Below are 14,815 nucleotides of genomic sequence, written 5' to 3' on the forward strand. Positions count from 1 at the left end.
CTTCCTGACTCGGGGATCAAACTTGCGTCTCCTGCACTGGCAGCGAATTCTTTACCACTTTACCACTGAGTCATCTTACCTTGATTACCTCTGTGACAACACCGTATCTTCTGAAGTACTGGGGGTTAGGACTTCAACATATGAATTTGGGGAGGGTATACAATTCAACCCCTAACATAGACACAATTTTAGGGCACTGGGCCTTGTGTCTTGCACCTGCTGCAGGCCTATTCATCCTCTGAGACTTGTCACTCCATTGGTGCAGGTACATCCTGAGCCCTGTCCCACTCCCACTTAACTACTCCCTCCGTGCCAACACTGACCTTGAAAGTATTTAAATTACAGCACTGTATCATTTCAGATGTAGTAAAAGTTAGAAGAAAGACCACATACATCCACACACACATGAACTGGATTAATGCCACAGTTAATAGACCAAGTGTACAGAAACTTACTGCTGGCACAGGCCATGTAAGGCAGGGGCAGCAGCGGCATACTTCCGTTGCCCCTGGTACCTCAACAGGGGGCAGAGATGCAGGTGACCTTATCAGTGCTGGGTAAAGTGTGGCCAGATTTGAAAAAACAGTCCAACTTTTGCTACCCCTCCCCTTGGTTTGGGAAAGGGTCATATCACCATTCCAGACGAATTCACACTAGCTATCAACCTACTTGCATTTAAAATGCAAGTTTAACATCTACATACTTGCATTTGAGATGCCTGTTTACAATAGGCCTGTTTACAAATACCAGGCTCTCCTGACTTCTGAGAACAAAATTTTCTGAGCAAAATTTATTCTCAGCAATGATACAATTTAATCTAAAGATGAGAACATCATCATTGCCTAGAGCTCTCTGAACAATGTCACTGAGTCAGCCACATCTCAGAAAGCTTGCTTCCCTACAGCTGCTAGACTTGGGTTTAATGACCCATCTGGGTGGACCTTTTACCAACAGGGGTCTGATGAGCATGATCTCAAATGCATTCCTCATGAGCACCTATACCACACTGTATAGAAGGCCCCTGTCTCTGTCTCCATTGGGAGCACCTTGAGGTCAGGGACAGCTTACTAACCAGCACAGTATCTGGAACACAGCAGATCCTCCAGACAGCAGTGAAAATGAACTGAATGAATGGTGGATGCTGAAGTCTTCCTCCTTCCAAATCGACAGACGCCAGAGGAATGCTTGGCATACACCAATAACGTGGGGTCTCCTTGCGGATGGTCATCCTGAGCTCTGCCATTTTCTTCTGGATGTCCTAGCCTGCCGATCACTTTTAGATCATTTGCAGAAACTCTTCTCATTCTGCTTGGTATTCTCCTGGATCGGGGCCCTCCCTCCGGTAAGTTAAAGTTTATTTGAAACAAAATACACACACACACACACACACACACACACACACACAGAGACCCCTTCTAAAAATACATGTTCTCACTGAAAAACAGTTGATCCTCTTTTCAATTCTGGCCAAGATGATGTTATCATTTAAGGGACAAATGGCAGTTAGCTTTTACTTGGGCTTTTACTGTCAAGCTCATCAGTAGAAGGTTTCAGGCAAGTAAGAATCACTTAAATAAAGAAAAATAAAGCTAAAGCCACAGAGATTATCAGACACAGCAATCATGATTAAGTGGTTATCAAGCTCCACATCATACACCAAGTCTTAGAAGAATCTGACAACTGCCCTTAAGAGCCTGATCAATGATGGACATGACTTGGGATTTTGCTGCAGTCAGTGGTAATAGCGGAAGTGTGGGAGGGAGATGTGATTCTTCTCCCACAGATAGAAATGTAAAGCAGATAGGTTAGGGGGTCCCCAGAGAAAGACAACCAGGAATGAATGGCTTTCTTGACATAAGAGGAGCCACTGTAACCTCAGCTACTTTGTGATCTGAGCCCAACGCTTGCCCTTGAACAGGTTTCAGTAATCCACGATCTCAAGGGAACACAGAATCGTCTGTCAAACAGTAGTGCAGTGATAAGGCAGTGTTCTAGTCCTCCCTCAAGAAATGCACACAATGACGTATCTTTAGTTCTGCAGGAACTCAAAGGCTCCCACCCAGGTAAAGGGTGGAATGAAGATACTGACCCTCCTGATCTCAATCAACTAAAGCTTGGATTCTGCTGACCTTTGCCCCTGAGTCTATGCTGAAATTTTCCTCTGCTTAAACCCCTTCACAATATGCATGTGCCTTTAGGTTTAAAATTCCCCAATTCTTGCTGTTGAGTAGACACTGCTTTGGGAAAGATCCTCGATGTTCTCCTTACTTGCTGCAAGAAATAATAAATCTTCCTGTGCTTTGGTTTGGCTGCATCTTTTGACATCCACCAAGAGGCAAACGCCAATTTTTGGGTAACAGAAAGTATAATTGGTAACAGAAGGTATAACCAAAGTATCTCTTACTTTCCCCCTCAATTACCCATGCCATGAAAATTATCTCACATGTTTGCTTAAAATATTATTCATTTTTCTTGAAAATATCCTGTGTAAGGACTGTATTTTGGGAATAGTCTGTGAAATACTCCTTCGTGAACTGTTGATGAAAGGCTTTAAGTGGTGCAGCAAAATTTATATGTTCATTAAACACTGATGCAATTTAACTGAAGAATTCATTATAGACTATTCTCTTTTCTATTCCCTTCAGGGGGATAAATCTACTATAACTTAAGAGAGACTAGATGTTTTAATATGTGTGACAGTTTTACTCATGGCATAGAAGTGACACGCTTGTGAAAGCTATATTTACTGAACCAAATATTGGTACAAATGGTCTGAAAATGGAGCCAACAAGTTGAAAGTAAGATGTCCTAAAAAAAAAAAAAAGGAAGACCTAATTGCTTTACTTATGCAATTCATTTTCCATTTCTTTGGCTTTGATAAAGGTGAGACAGGAGGGAATAGGGAAGTTCACAACCATTCAAAGAATGACACAGCCATTGAGGATCCAACAAAAACTGATTGAAACAATTGGGCCCAAGATGGCAGAAGATTCAACTCCCAGTACACCTTGAGGCTCTTTATACACTCTTTGTAATACACCCGGTTCACTTGATTTCAGTCCCTCAGTCGCTTCTGACTCTTTGCGACCCCATGGACTGCAGCACACCAGGCTTCCCTGCTCATCAACAACTCCCGGAATTTACTCAAACTCATGTCCATCAAGTCTGTGATGCCATCCAACCATCTCATCCTCCGTCGTCATCTCCTCCTCCAGCCTTCAATCTTTCCAAGCATCAAGGTCTTTTCTAATGAGTCAGTTCCATGCATCAGGTGGCCAACGTACTGGAGTTTCAGCTTCAGCATCAGTCCTTCCAATGAATAGTCAGGACTGATTTCCTTTAGGATGGACTGGTTGGATCTCTTTGCACTCCAAGGGATTCTCAGGAGTCCTCTCCAACACGACAGTTGAAAAGCATCAATTCTTTGGTGCTCAGCTTTCTTTATGGTCCAGCTCTCACATCCAAAGAGGCAACAGAGTTCGAGAAAAACATCTCCTTCTGCTTCACTGACTCTGCCAAAGCCTTTGACTGTGGACCACAGCAAACTGTGGGAAATTCTTCAAGAGATGGGACACCAGACCACATGACCTGCCTCTTGAGAAACCCGTATGCAGAGAACCAGACATGGAACAACAGACTGGTTCCAAAGAGGAAAAGGAGTACACCAAGGCTGTACATTGTCACCCTGCTTATTTAATTTATATGCAGAGTACATCATGAGAAATGCTGAGCTGGAGGAAGCACAAGCTGGAATCGAGATTTCTGGGAGAAATATCCATAACCTCAGATATGCAGATGACACCACCCTTATGGCAGAAAGTGAAGAGGAACTAAAGAGCCTGTTGATGAAAGTGAAAGGAGAGTGAAAAAGCTGGCTTAAAGCTCAACATTCAGAAAAACTAAGATCATGGCATCTGGTCCCATCACTGGTCCCAAATCGATGGGGAGACAATGGAAACAGTGAGAGGCTTTATTTTGGGGGGCTCCAAAATCATTGCAGATGGTGACTGGAGCCATGAAATTAAAAGACGATTGTTCTTCGGAAGAAAAGCTATGACCATCCTAGACAGCATATTAAAAAACAGAGACATTACTTTGCCAACAAAGGTCCATCTAGTCAAAGCTATGGGTTTCCAGTAGTCATGTATGGATGTGAGAGCTGGAGTAGAAAGAAAGCTGAGCACCGAAGAATTGGTGCTTTTGAACGGTCGTGTTGGAGAAGACTCTTGAGAATCCCTTGGAGTGCAAGGAGATCTGACCAGTCAATCCTAAAGGAGATCAGTCCTGAATATTCATTGGAAGGACTGATGCTGAAGCTGAAACTCCAATATTTTGGCCACTTGATGCAAAGAACTGACTCACTGGAAAAGACCCTCATGATGCTGGGAAAGACTGAAAGCAGGAGGAGAAGGGGACGACAGAGGATGAGATGGTTGGATGGCATCACCAACTCAATGGACATGAGTTTGAGTAAACTCTGGGAGTTGGTGATGGACAGGGAGGCCTGGCGTGCTGCAGTCCATGGGGTTCCAAAGAGTCAGACATGACTGAGTGACTGAACTGAACTGAACACAGTCAAAGGCTTTGGTGTAGTCAATAAAGCAGAAGTTTTTCTGTAATTCTCTTGCTTTTTCGATGATACAACGGATGCTGGCAATTTGATCTCTGGTTCCTCTGCCTTTTCTAAATCCAGCTTGAACACCTGGAAGTTCATGGTTCATGTATTGCTGAAGCCTGGCTTGGAGAATTTTGAGCATTACTTTGCTAGCGTGTGAGATGAGTGCAATTGTGCCATAGTTTGAACATTCTCTGGCATTGCCTTTTCTTTGGGATTGGGATGAAAACTGACCTTTTCCAGTCCTGTGGCCACTGCTGAGTTTTCCAAATTTGCTGGCATATTGAGTGCAGCACTTTCACAGCATCATCTTTCAGGATTTGAAATAGCTCAACTGGAATTCCATCACCTCTGCTAGCTTTGTTCATAGTGATGCTTCCTAAGGCCCACTTGACTTCGCATTCCAGGATGTCTGGCTCTAGGTGAGGGATCACACCATCGTGGTTATCTGGGTCATGAAGAATTTTTTTTGTATAGTTCTTTTATGTACTCTTGCCACCTCTTCTTAATATCTTCTGCTTCTGTTAGTTCCATACTATTTTTGTCCTTTATTGTGCCCATCTTTGCATGAAATGTTCCCTTGGTATATCTAATTTGCTTGAAGAGATGTCTTTCCCATTCTATTGTTTTCCTTGATTTCTCTGCATTGATCACTGACGAAGGCTTTCTTATCTCTCCTTGCTATTCTTTGGATCTCTGTATTCAAATGGGAATATCTTTCCTTTTTTCTTTTGCCTTTAGCTTCTCTTCTTTTCATAGCTATTTGTAAGCCCTCCTCAGACAACCATTGTGCCTTTTTGCATTTCTTTTTCTTGGGGATGGTCTTGATCACTGCTTCCTGTACAATGTCGCGAACCTCTGTGCATAGTTCATCAGGCACTCTGTCTACCAGAATAATCCCTTGATCTATTTCTCACTTCCACTGTATAATCATAAGGGATTTAATTTAGGTCATACCTGAATGGTCTAGTGGTTTTCCCTACTTTCTTCAATTTAAGTCTGAACTTTGCAATAAGGATCTGAGCCACAATCAGCTCCCAGTCTTGTTTTTGCTGACTGTATACAGCTTCTCCATCTTTGGCTAATTAGCATATGCTAATATGCAACACATTAGCATATGTTAAAGGACACACTCACAGGAACTGTGACAATTCTGAAGCTGACCATAAGAGGCCAAAAAGTGGAAGCGGCAGTGGCCCAATTCCTGGAAGTCCCTGCCCTTTGCCCCAAATAGAATATGCTTCCCACTTGTTAGCTATGAAATTATCTAGCCCATAAAAGCTAAACATCCTGGGCTGCTTCTGAGACAACAGCATTCTGCCTATGGAATGTTTATCTCTCTAAATAAACTCTCTTTGACTTTACCCTTCCTCACTCTTGAATTCTTTCCTGTGTAAAGCCAAGGACCCTCACTTGGTGGTCCATTCTAGGAACTCGCCTGAAACCTAGGACAGGACCATCCTCTCACATCCCATTTCCTGCAACAAAGGGAGAAATGAGGAACTCTAAGGAAAGGGAAATGTGATCTATGGGAAATTCCTCCAGAGGCTAGCTTTGAAACAAAGAAGCCACAAGAATGACCCTAAGCTGAAATGCCGATGACAAACCCTAAAAGTAAACTTTTTCTTTCCCTTCCCTTTTCTTTCTTTTTTCTTTCTTTTTCCTTCTGGTTTGTTGAGATGTAATTGGCATATATCACTGCATATGTTTAAAATATAGAGCATAATGATTTGACTTAACATACACCATGAAATGATTATCACAATAAGTTCAGGGAGCAGGCATCATCCCATTGATTAAAAAAAAAAAAAGAGCTACTCTCTTAACAAATTTCATATATAACACACAGCAGTGTTAATTATATTAATCATGTGTACATTATACCCCTAGTATTAAATAATAATTTATCTTATAACTTAGAAGTTTGTACCTTTTGATGACCTTCATCTATTTCCCCCTCCCCTCCACTCCCTTCTCTTTTTCTGTATGTTTGTCTGTTTTTGAAGTATAATTGACCTACAGCGTTGTATTAGTTCTGGTGTACAACACAGTGATTTGACATTTCCACACATTACAAAATGATCTCCATCTTAAGCCTAGTTACCATCTGTCACATATCACAAAGATATCACATAGTTATTGACTATACTCCTCATTCTGTACATTTCATCTCTTTGACTCATTTATTTTGTAATTGGAAGTCTGTGCCTCTGAATCTCCCTATTTCACTTGAGCTGTAAACGTTCAGAAAGCGGACAAAGCTGTTTAACATTAGGTTGGAAGGAGTTTGGAAAATGTTTATAGTGAGAATGGTATAAATGATCATTTAGATTAGGTTGCTTTCAACGTGTTGCCTTTAACAGTAATGTTTATTAATGTTTCACTTTAAAGTTTTAATAAAAAGTTATACATTTAAGTTTAAAAAAAAAAAAGAAAAAATTGGGAGCTATATGAGCAGCAGGCCCTGCTTAATTCTATGGGCAGAATAAGTGGTGGACACTAATAAATATTTGTTTTTTGGCTGACTAGAAGCTGGAATCCTAAGACTAAGGTACCACTGATGCAAGTTTACAGCATAATGAAATTAAGAGCTCATTTAAAAAGGTTGAACAGGCAAATGCAAAGTTGTATATTAAGTCATTTCACAAACGCTTACTGCTCTTTTCTCTTTAAGACAAGTGCTGAAAATTCAGATATCTTTCAGGACCAGGCAAGCAATGAAAACAGACAAGTGGGACGAGTGGTGAGCGTGGCAAATAGGAAGCATAAGTTCTGTGCCTAAGGGGAATATGTACTATTTAGCCCAAGTCAGTCACCATCCTACAGAAATGAAGGTCTAGGAATAAGATCTCATTTCACAAGCTGAAAAATCCACATTTTTAGGCAAAACCTCCAATTTTTAAATGACAGTAACAATTTAAAAAAAATCAAGCACTGTATAGCCAATAAAATTTGTGACCAGACGTGGTCAGTGGGCTAAGATGGTCTCCTATGGTTTCAAGGGGTGCCCAGTATTTATGGTTGTCTAAGATTGGGGAAAAAAATCGCTTCTCGGCCTTTTGGCTAAGATCAAGTGAAGATTGGGGAAAAAGATTCATATTCTATCTAGCTGCCCTATCTAAGCTTTATAAGTTTGGATGAAATTCTCCCTCAATGTTGATCTTTTCACTGGGCAGTCATATTATTTTTAGTTAATTAAACTCTTTCCAATGAATTTTAGGCTTTGAGTATATATATAAGTTTGTACAGAGGCAAGAAATTATACAGAATTATGCATGTGTTTCTTGTATATTTTGGTCTGTTACTAAGGTGTCAATTTTCTGTCTTTCTATCAGTGGAAGATCAGAGGCAAATTTCTTATTCATGATGGAGAAAAGTGCTACACAGGGCCTTCAAATCAACAATGATTGCTATGTTGTTCCCAAGCTAGTTCTCTTATGTTTCACACTGTATACATGACTTGTTATAGACTGCTTCTTCCACTAGATACAAGCTAACTGTAACTTATTCAACTCTGTACTTTCCACACCTGGCAAAATATGTGGAATGTAAAAGTCACTCAATAAATATTTATTGTACTGAAATGAACCGACCCACAGCATTAAAACTCCTTAAGTTGGCTCTCAATGCCTCTTGTTACATGATTTCAACGTCACCTTCAGTCTATCTCCCAAGGAGAACCTGGGTGACAACCAAGCCACTTTAGTCTCCAACCTTGAAATATACTGAAACCTCTTTCCCTCTTTCCATACCTAAGGACATCTGCTGGTTGTCATAAATCCAATTTAAATCTTACTTTCCTTGGGGATTCCATTCGACTACAGACTGTTCCAGATCCAACCATCATAAACCACTTGTCATGCCCACAAGAAACTTCAGGACAATCTAATTCACTTGTTTCTACAGTAAATTTCAAAAAAATTAGTCCTCAGAAAGCACTGTCTACTCCTATTAGTTTATAAAGATATTGTGCTTCTCCACTTTATGCCCAAAGGAGAAGACCAGGGTCACAAACTCAGAGAGTTGCAGAGGACAGACAGGTAATGCAAATGGACTAGTCAAATGGAAGAAAATCAGGAGCCGAATGACTGTGGCAAAGTAGAATTCAAGCACCCCAGCCTTCCCCTTCCTGAGGCAGCACAGAGCCAGAGTTGCCACACTTTCCCATTTTTGATAGGTCTAAACTGTGGGAGCCAAACAAAACAGGCCTGTGTGCTGCCAGTGTTGACCTTGTGTATAACACACTGTTTTCCTAGAGTTTAGAGGCTGTTTCCAAATAAAACCACCAGAGCATATGCAGGGGAAAAAAAAAAAAATTGGAAGTCACTATGCATACAAACCCTGGGCCTAATAGGATCCAGTAAACTGCTATTGGGTGAGTATTTTGTGATGCCAAGCCAAAACCCTAAGCTCTAAAAACACCTCAAGGAGAGCAACAGTTCTCCTTTGGAAAAGCTCATTAATGGGACTTTACACAGAGACTGAAGTTTTAATCACACTGGTTGCATCTTATTTTTTTTTTTCAAGACTTATTTTTTTTTTCAGTTCTATTTTCACCCTTTATTGGGAATACAGAGCAATTATTACAGTCTTGGAACATTAAATGAACAAATGTGGCTGATACAGTATTGACAAGCAGACCTGAATTCTGGGATTAAGTGGTTTTCCAAGAGTGGGTAGGAGCAAAAACAGGTGAGAGATCTTCTTAAGAGAACCACATTACTCAGCCGCCAAAGGGTGTTTTGTCTTCAACTCATTAATGGCTGGAAGGAGTGCCAGTCCTGGTCAACCATCCATGATCTTCATCACAGCACACTGGAATCTCTAGTTTTTCAAATTAGTTGTAGATAGAAGAGTAAATGCCTCCAGACTGACTTATAAATTGATCTGGGTGACTATTAAAGTGTCCTCCGTTTGTAAACTAGCAAAATCTTCAGTGTGATTGTTGGAGCAAAGAGCCTTTCATGTGCTCCCAGTTATTATATAGAGCATAGAGGCTCGTGTTAGTCCTGCTAGACCACCTCGTGCTACCCCTGTACATTTATACAACATGCCTGTCGTGGTTCCAGCCACTGGTTGCATCTTAAACACACATGTTTGAATAAGGGGTGGTTTGGTTCTTTCAGAAAGAACAGAAACCAAAAAAGCCTGCAATGGGTTTTAACCAAACTATTCTGGTGTAGAAACATGGTCCTCTTTCTTAATAGAAACAAATGTACATTCACATATTCAAATTCACATGTTCAAAACATCTCAGTGGAATTAAAATAAAACAGGGCACTAAAGTGAATTTTGATTATGTTATCAAGGGCAAATTCTTGTTTGTTTCCCCCCCCCGCCCCCGCCCCCCCTCTTTTCTGTATCACATCCCTTCCTTTTGGAAACTGCTTGCCTCTAGAAATACATATTTCTGCTGGGGCTGTCAATCAAATGGGTCTATGAATGGGCACAAAAACTAGGCTGGCCAATGAGAGAAACCTATTTCCTGGATGTAACAGTTGAACCAAAAGTATGCATGACTTAGGTCAGGCCAATGGAAGATCCTGATATTTCAGAGACCAGGATGTTGGAAAGGGTGAGACGGTAAACTGCAGGGACTATGTGGTCCTGGATTTCCCAGTACAGGACATGGAGACAGACTTCCTACCAACACACATGAAGGTGTGACTTCAAAGCGATGAAAAGAGGTTCCTGGCAATTTTATCTGGACACAGATCCGATCACCAGTGAGGCCACTGTAAACTCTGACCAATAAGTAAGCTGTGAGACTGGACTAAGTTTGATTTGGGTTCCTCTAAGTTACAAATGGGGCTGTGTGGGTGCAGGAGGGTGGAGAGGAGCTACTCCATGTTCAAGGTCAGGAGCGGCAGCCATGAGGAGATACCCTCATCCAAGGTAAGGAGCAGCGGCTGCGCTTTGCTGGAGCAGCTGTGAAGAGATACCCCACATCCAAGGTAAGAGAAACCCAAGTAAGACAGTAGGTGTTGCGAGAGGGCATCAGAGGGCAGACACACTAAGACCATAATCGCAGAAAACTAGCCAATGTGATCACACGGACCACAGCCTTGTCTAACTCAGTGCAACTAAGCCATGCTGTGTGGGGCCACCCAGGATGGACGGGTCAGGGTGGAGAGGTGAGACAGAATGTGGTCCACTGGAGAAGGGAATGGCAAACCACTTCAGTATTCTTGCCTTGAGAACCCCATGTTAGTTCCTCAGTCATGCCCGACTCTTTGCAACCCATGGACTGCAACCCACGCTCCTCTGTCCATGGAATTTTCCAGGCAAGGATACTGGAGTGGTTTACCATTTCCTTCTCCAGGGGATCTTCCCGACCCAGGGATTGAACCTGGGTCTTCTGCACTGCAGGCAGATTCTTTATCGACTGAGCTACCAGGGAAGTCCATGAACAGTATGAGAAGGCAAAATGATAGGATACTGAAAGAGGAACTCCCCAGGTTGGTAGGTGCCAATATGCTACTGGAGATCAGTGGAGAAATAACTCCAGAAAGAATGAAGGGATGGAGGCAAAGCAAAAACAACAGCCAGTTGTGGATGTGACTGGTGATAGAAGAAGTATGATGCTGTAAAGAGCAATATTGCATAGGAACCTGGAATGTTAGGTCCATGAATCAAGGCAAATTGGAAGTGGTCAAACAGGAGATGGCAAGAGTGAACATCGACATTATAGGAATCAGCCAACTAAATGGACTGGAATGGGTGAATTTAACTCAGATGACCATTATATCTACTACTGTGGGCAGGAATCCCTTAGAAGAAATGGAGTAGCCATCATGGTCAACAAAAGAGACCAATATGTAGTACTTGGATGCAATCTCAAAAACGACAGAATGATCTCTGTTCATTTCCAAGGCAAACCATTCAATATCACAGTAATCCAAGCCTATGCCTCAACCAGTAACACTGAAGAAGCTAAAGTTGAATGGTTCTATGAAGACCTTTTAGAACTAACCCCCAAAAAAGATGTCCTTTTCATTATAGGGGACTGGAATGCAAAAGTAGGAAGTCAAGAAACACTTGGAGTAACAGGCAAATTTGGCCTTCGAGTACAAAATGAAGCAGGGCAAAGGCTAACAGAGTTCTGCCAAGAGAATGCACTGGTCATAGCAAACACCCTCTTCCAACAACACAAGAGAAGATTCTACACATGGACATCACCAGATGGTCAATACTGAAATCAGACTGACTATATTCTTTGCAGCCAAAGATGAAGAAGCTGTATACAGTCAGCAAAAAAAAGACTGGGAGCTGATTGTGGCTCAGACCATGAACTCCTTATTGCCAAATTCAGACTTAAACTGAAGAAAGTAGGGAAAACCACTAGCCCATTCCAGTATGACCTAAATCAAATCCCTTATGATTATACAGTGGAAGTGAGAAATAGATTTAAGGGACTAGATCTGATAGACGGAGTGCCTGATGAACTATGGATGGAGGTTTGTGACACTGTACAGGAGACAGGGATTAAGACCATCCCCAAGTAAAAGAAATACAAAAAAGCAAAATGGTTGTCTGAGGAGGCCTTACAAATAGCTGTGAAAAGAAGAGAAGTGTAAAGCAAAGGAGAAAAGGAAAGATATTCCCATTTGAATGCAGAGTTACAAAGAATAGCCAGGAGAGATAAGAAAGCCTTCCTCAGTGATCAATGCAAAGAAATAGAGGAAAACAATAGAATGGGAAAGACTAGAGATCTCTTCAAGAAAATTAGAAATACCAAGGGAATATTTCATGCAAAGATGGGCTCGATAAAGGACAGAAATGGTATGGACCTAACAGAAGCAGAAGATATTAAGAAGAGGTGGCAAGAATACACAGAAGAACTGTACAAAAAAGATCCTGATGACCCAAATAATCACGATGGTGTGATCATTCACCTAGAGTCAGACATCCTGGAATGTGAACTCAAGTGGGCCTTAGAAAGCATCAACTATGAACAAAGCAGTGGAGGTGATGGAATTCCAGTTGAGCTATTTCAAATACTAAAAGATGATGCTGTGAAAGTGCTGCACTCAATATGCCAGCAAATTTGGAAAACTCAGCAGTGGCCACAGGACTGGAAAAGGTCAGTTTTCATTCCAATCCCTAAGAAAGGCAATGCCAAAGAATGCTCAAACTTTCACACAATTGTACTCATCTCACACGCTAGTAAAGTAATGCTCAAAATTCTCTAAGCCAGGCTTCAGCGATACATGAACTGTGAACTTCCAGATGTTCAAGCTGGATTTAGAAAAGGCAGAGGAACCAGAGATCAAATTGCCAACATCTGTCAGATTATCAAAAAAGCAAAAGCGTTCCAGAAAAACATCTATTTCTGCTTTATTGACTATGCCAAAGCCTTTGACTGTGTGGATCACAATAAACTGTGGAAAATTCTGAAAGAGATGGGAATACCAGACCACCTGACCTGCTCTTGAGAAACCTGTATGCAGGTCAGGAAGCAACAGTTAGAACTGGACATGGAACAACAGACTGGTTTCAAATAGGAAAAGGAGTAAGTCAAGGCTGTATATTGTCACCCTGCTTATTTAACTCATATGAAGAGTACATCATAAGAAACACTGGGCTGGACGAAGCACAAGCTGGAATCAAGATTGCTGGGAGAAATATCAATCACCACAGATATGCAGATGACACCACCCTTACGGCAGAAAGCAAAGAAGAACTAAAAAGCCTCTTGATGAGAGTGAAAGAGGAGAGTGAAAAAGTGGCTTAAAGCTCAACATTCAGAAAACTAAGATCATGGCATCTGGTCCCATCACTTCATGGCAAATCGATGGGGAAACAATGGAAACAGTGAGAGGCTTTATTTTGGGGGGCTCCAAAATCACTACAGATGGTGATTGCAGCCATGAAATTAAAAGATGCTTACTCCTTGGAAGGAAAGTTACGACCAACCTAGACAGCATATTAAAAAGCAGAGACAATACTTTGCCAACAAAGGTCCTTCTAGTCAAGGCTATGGTTTTTCCAGTGGACATGTATGAGTGTGAGAGTTGGACTGTGAAAAAAGCTGAGTGCGGAAGAATTGATGCTTTTGAACTGTGGTGTTGGAGAAGACTCTTGAGAGTCCCTTGGACTGCAAGGAGATCCAAGCAGTCCATCCTAAAGGAGATCAGTCCTGGGTGTTCATTGGAAGGACTGATGCTGAAGCTGAAACTCCAATACTGTGGCCACCTCATGTGAAGAGTTGACTCATTGGAAAAGACCCTGATGCTGGGAAAGACTGAGGGCAGGAGGAGAAGGGGACGACAGAGGATGAGATGGTTGGATGGCATCACCGACTCAGTGGACACGAGTTTGAGTAAGCTCTGGGAGTTGGTGATGGACAGGGAGGTCTCACGTGCTGCGATTCATGGGGTCACAGAGTCGGACACGACTGAGCGACTGAGCTGAACTGAACTGAAGTTACAAGTGAGTACCTTGATTAACACAAGAAACATTTTGGTTCCGATTTTTATTTAAGGAGAATGTGGATTTAATTCAATTAATTTCAGAAACAGACAGCTGAATTGTATGACTTCTTTCTGATTCAACATGTATTTATAATTCACATTTTATGTTCTATCCGTTTAAGCCCATTAATGTCAGCAAATAAACAGTTTTTACTCCCATTCAAGTACTACTTTTTTAACTTTTATTTTTAATTGGAGGATAACTGTTTTACCACAAGCACTGTTTTAAAATACTACTTTGTACTAATTGTTATCAGTAATGCCATGTTCAGTATCAAAAATCTAATGCTACAAAAAAAGCATAAAAAAGTACTAATTTAAAAAATTAGGATTAAATTAATACATCAGGCATTTCTTTCCACATATTCATGTAGATTCTTGAACATATGTTGGATTTGATAATCTCTTGGGGACCACCTTCAGTATTTAAGAATACAAGGTGTGTTCTGTGGATGTAGCGAGTCCCTGGTAAAGGAGTCACCTATGGTCTTCCTGGTGGCTCAGGTGCTAAAGAGCTAGCCTGCAATGCAGGAGACCCGGTTTGATCCCTGGGTCAGGAAGATCCCCTGGAGAAGGAAATGGTAACCCACTCTAGTATTCCTGCCTGGGAAATCCCATGGACAGAAGAGCCTGGTGGGCTACAGTCTATGGGGTCACACAGAGTTGGACATAACTGAGTGACTAATACTTTGACGGTGGAATGCAGAACCTTTGCATTTATCCTCTA

General features: G+C 41.5%; 1 protein-coding gene across 2 annotated transcripts in view; it reads right to left on the reverse strand.

Annotated features, from left to right (window-relative positions):
* SRGAP1 (SLIT-ROBO Rho GTPase activating protein 1) overlaps positions 1-14,815 on the reverse strand; it is a 296,184-nt gene that overhangs the window by 60,040 nt on the left and 221,329 nt on the right. The window lies entirely within an intron of this gene.

The sequence above is a fragment of the Odocoileus virginianus genome, chromosome 24 (assembly GCF_023699985.2).
Source record: "Odocoileus virginianus isolate 20LAN1187 ecotype Illinois chromosome 24, Ovbor_1.2, whole genome shotgun sequence".
Lineage (NCBI taxonomy): Eukaryota > Metazoa > Chordata > Mammalia > Artiodactyla > Cervidae > Odocoileus > Odocoileus virginianus.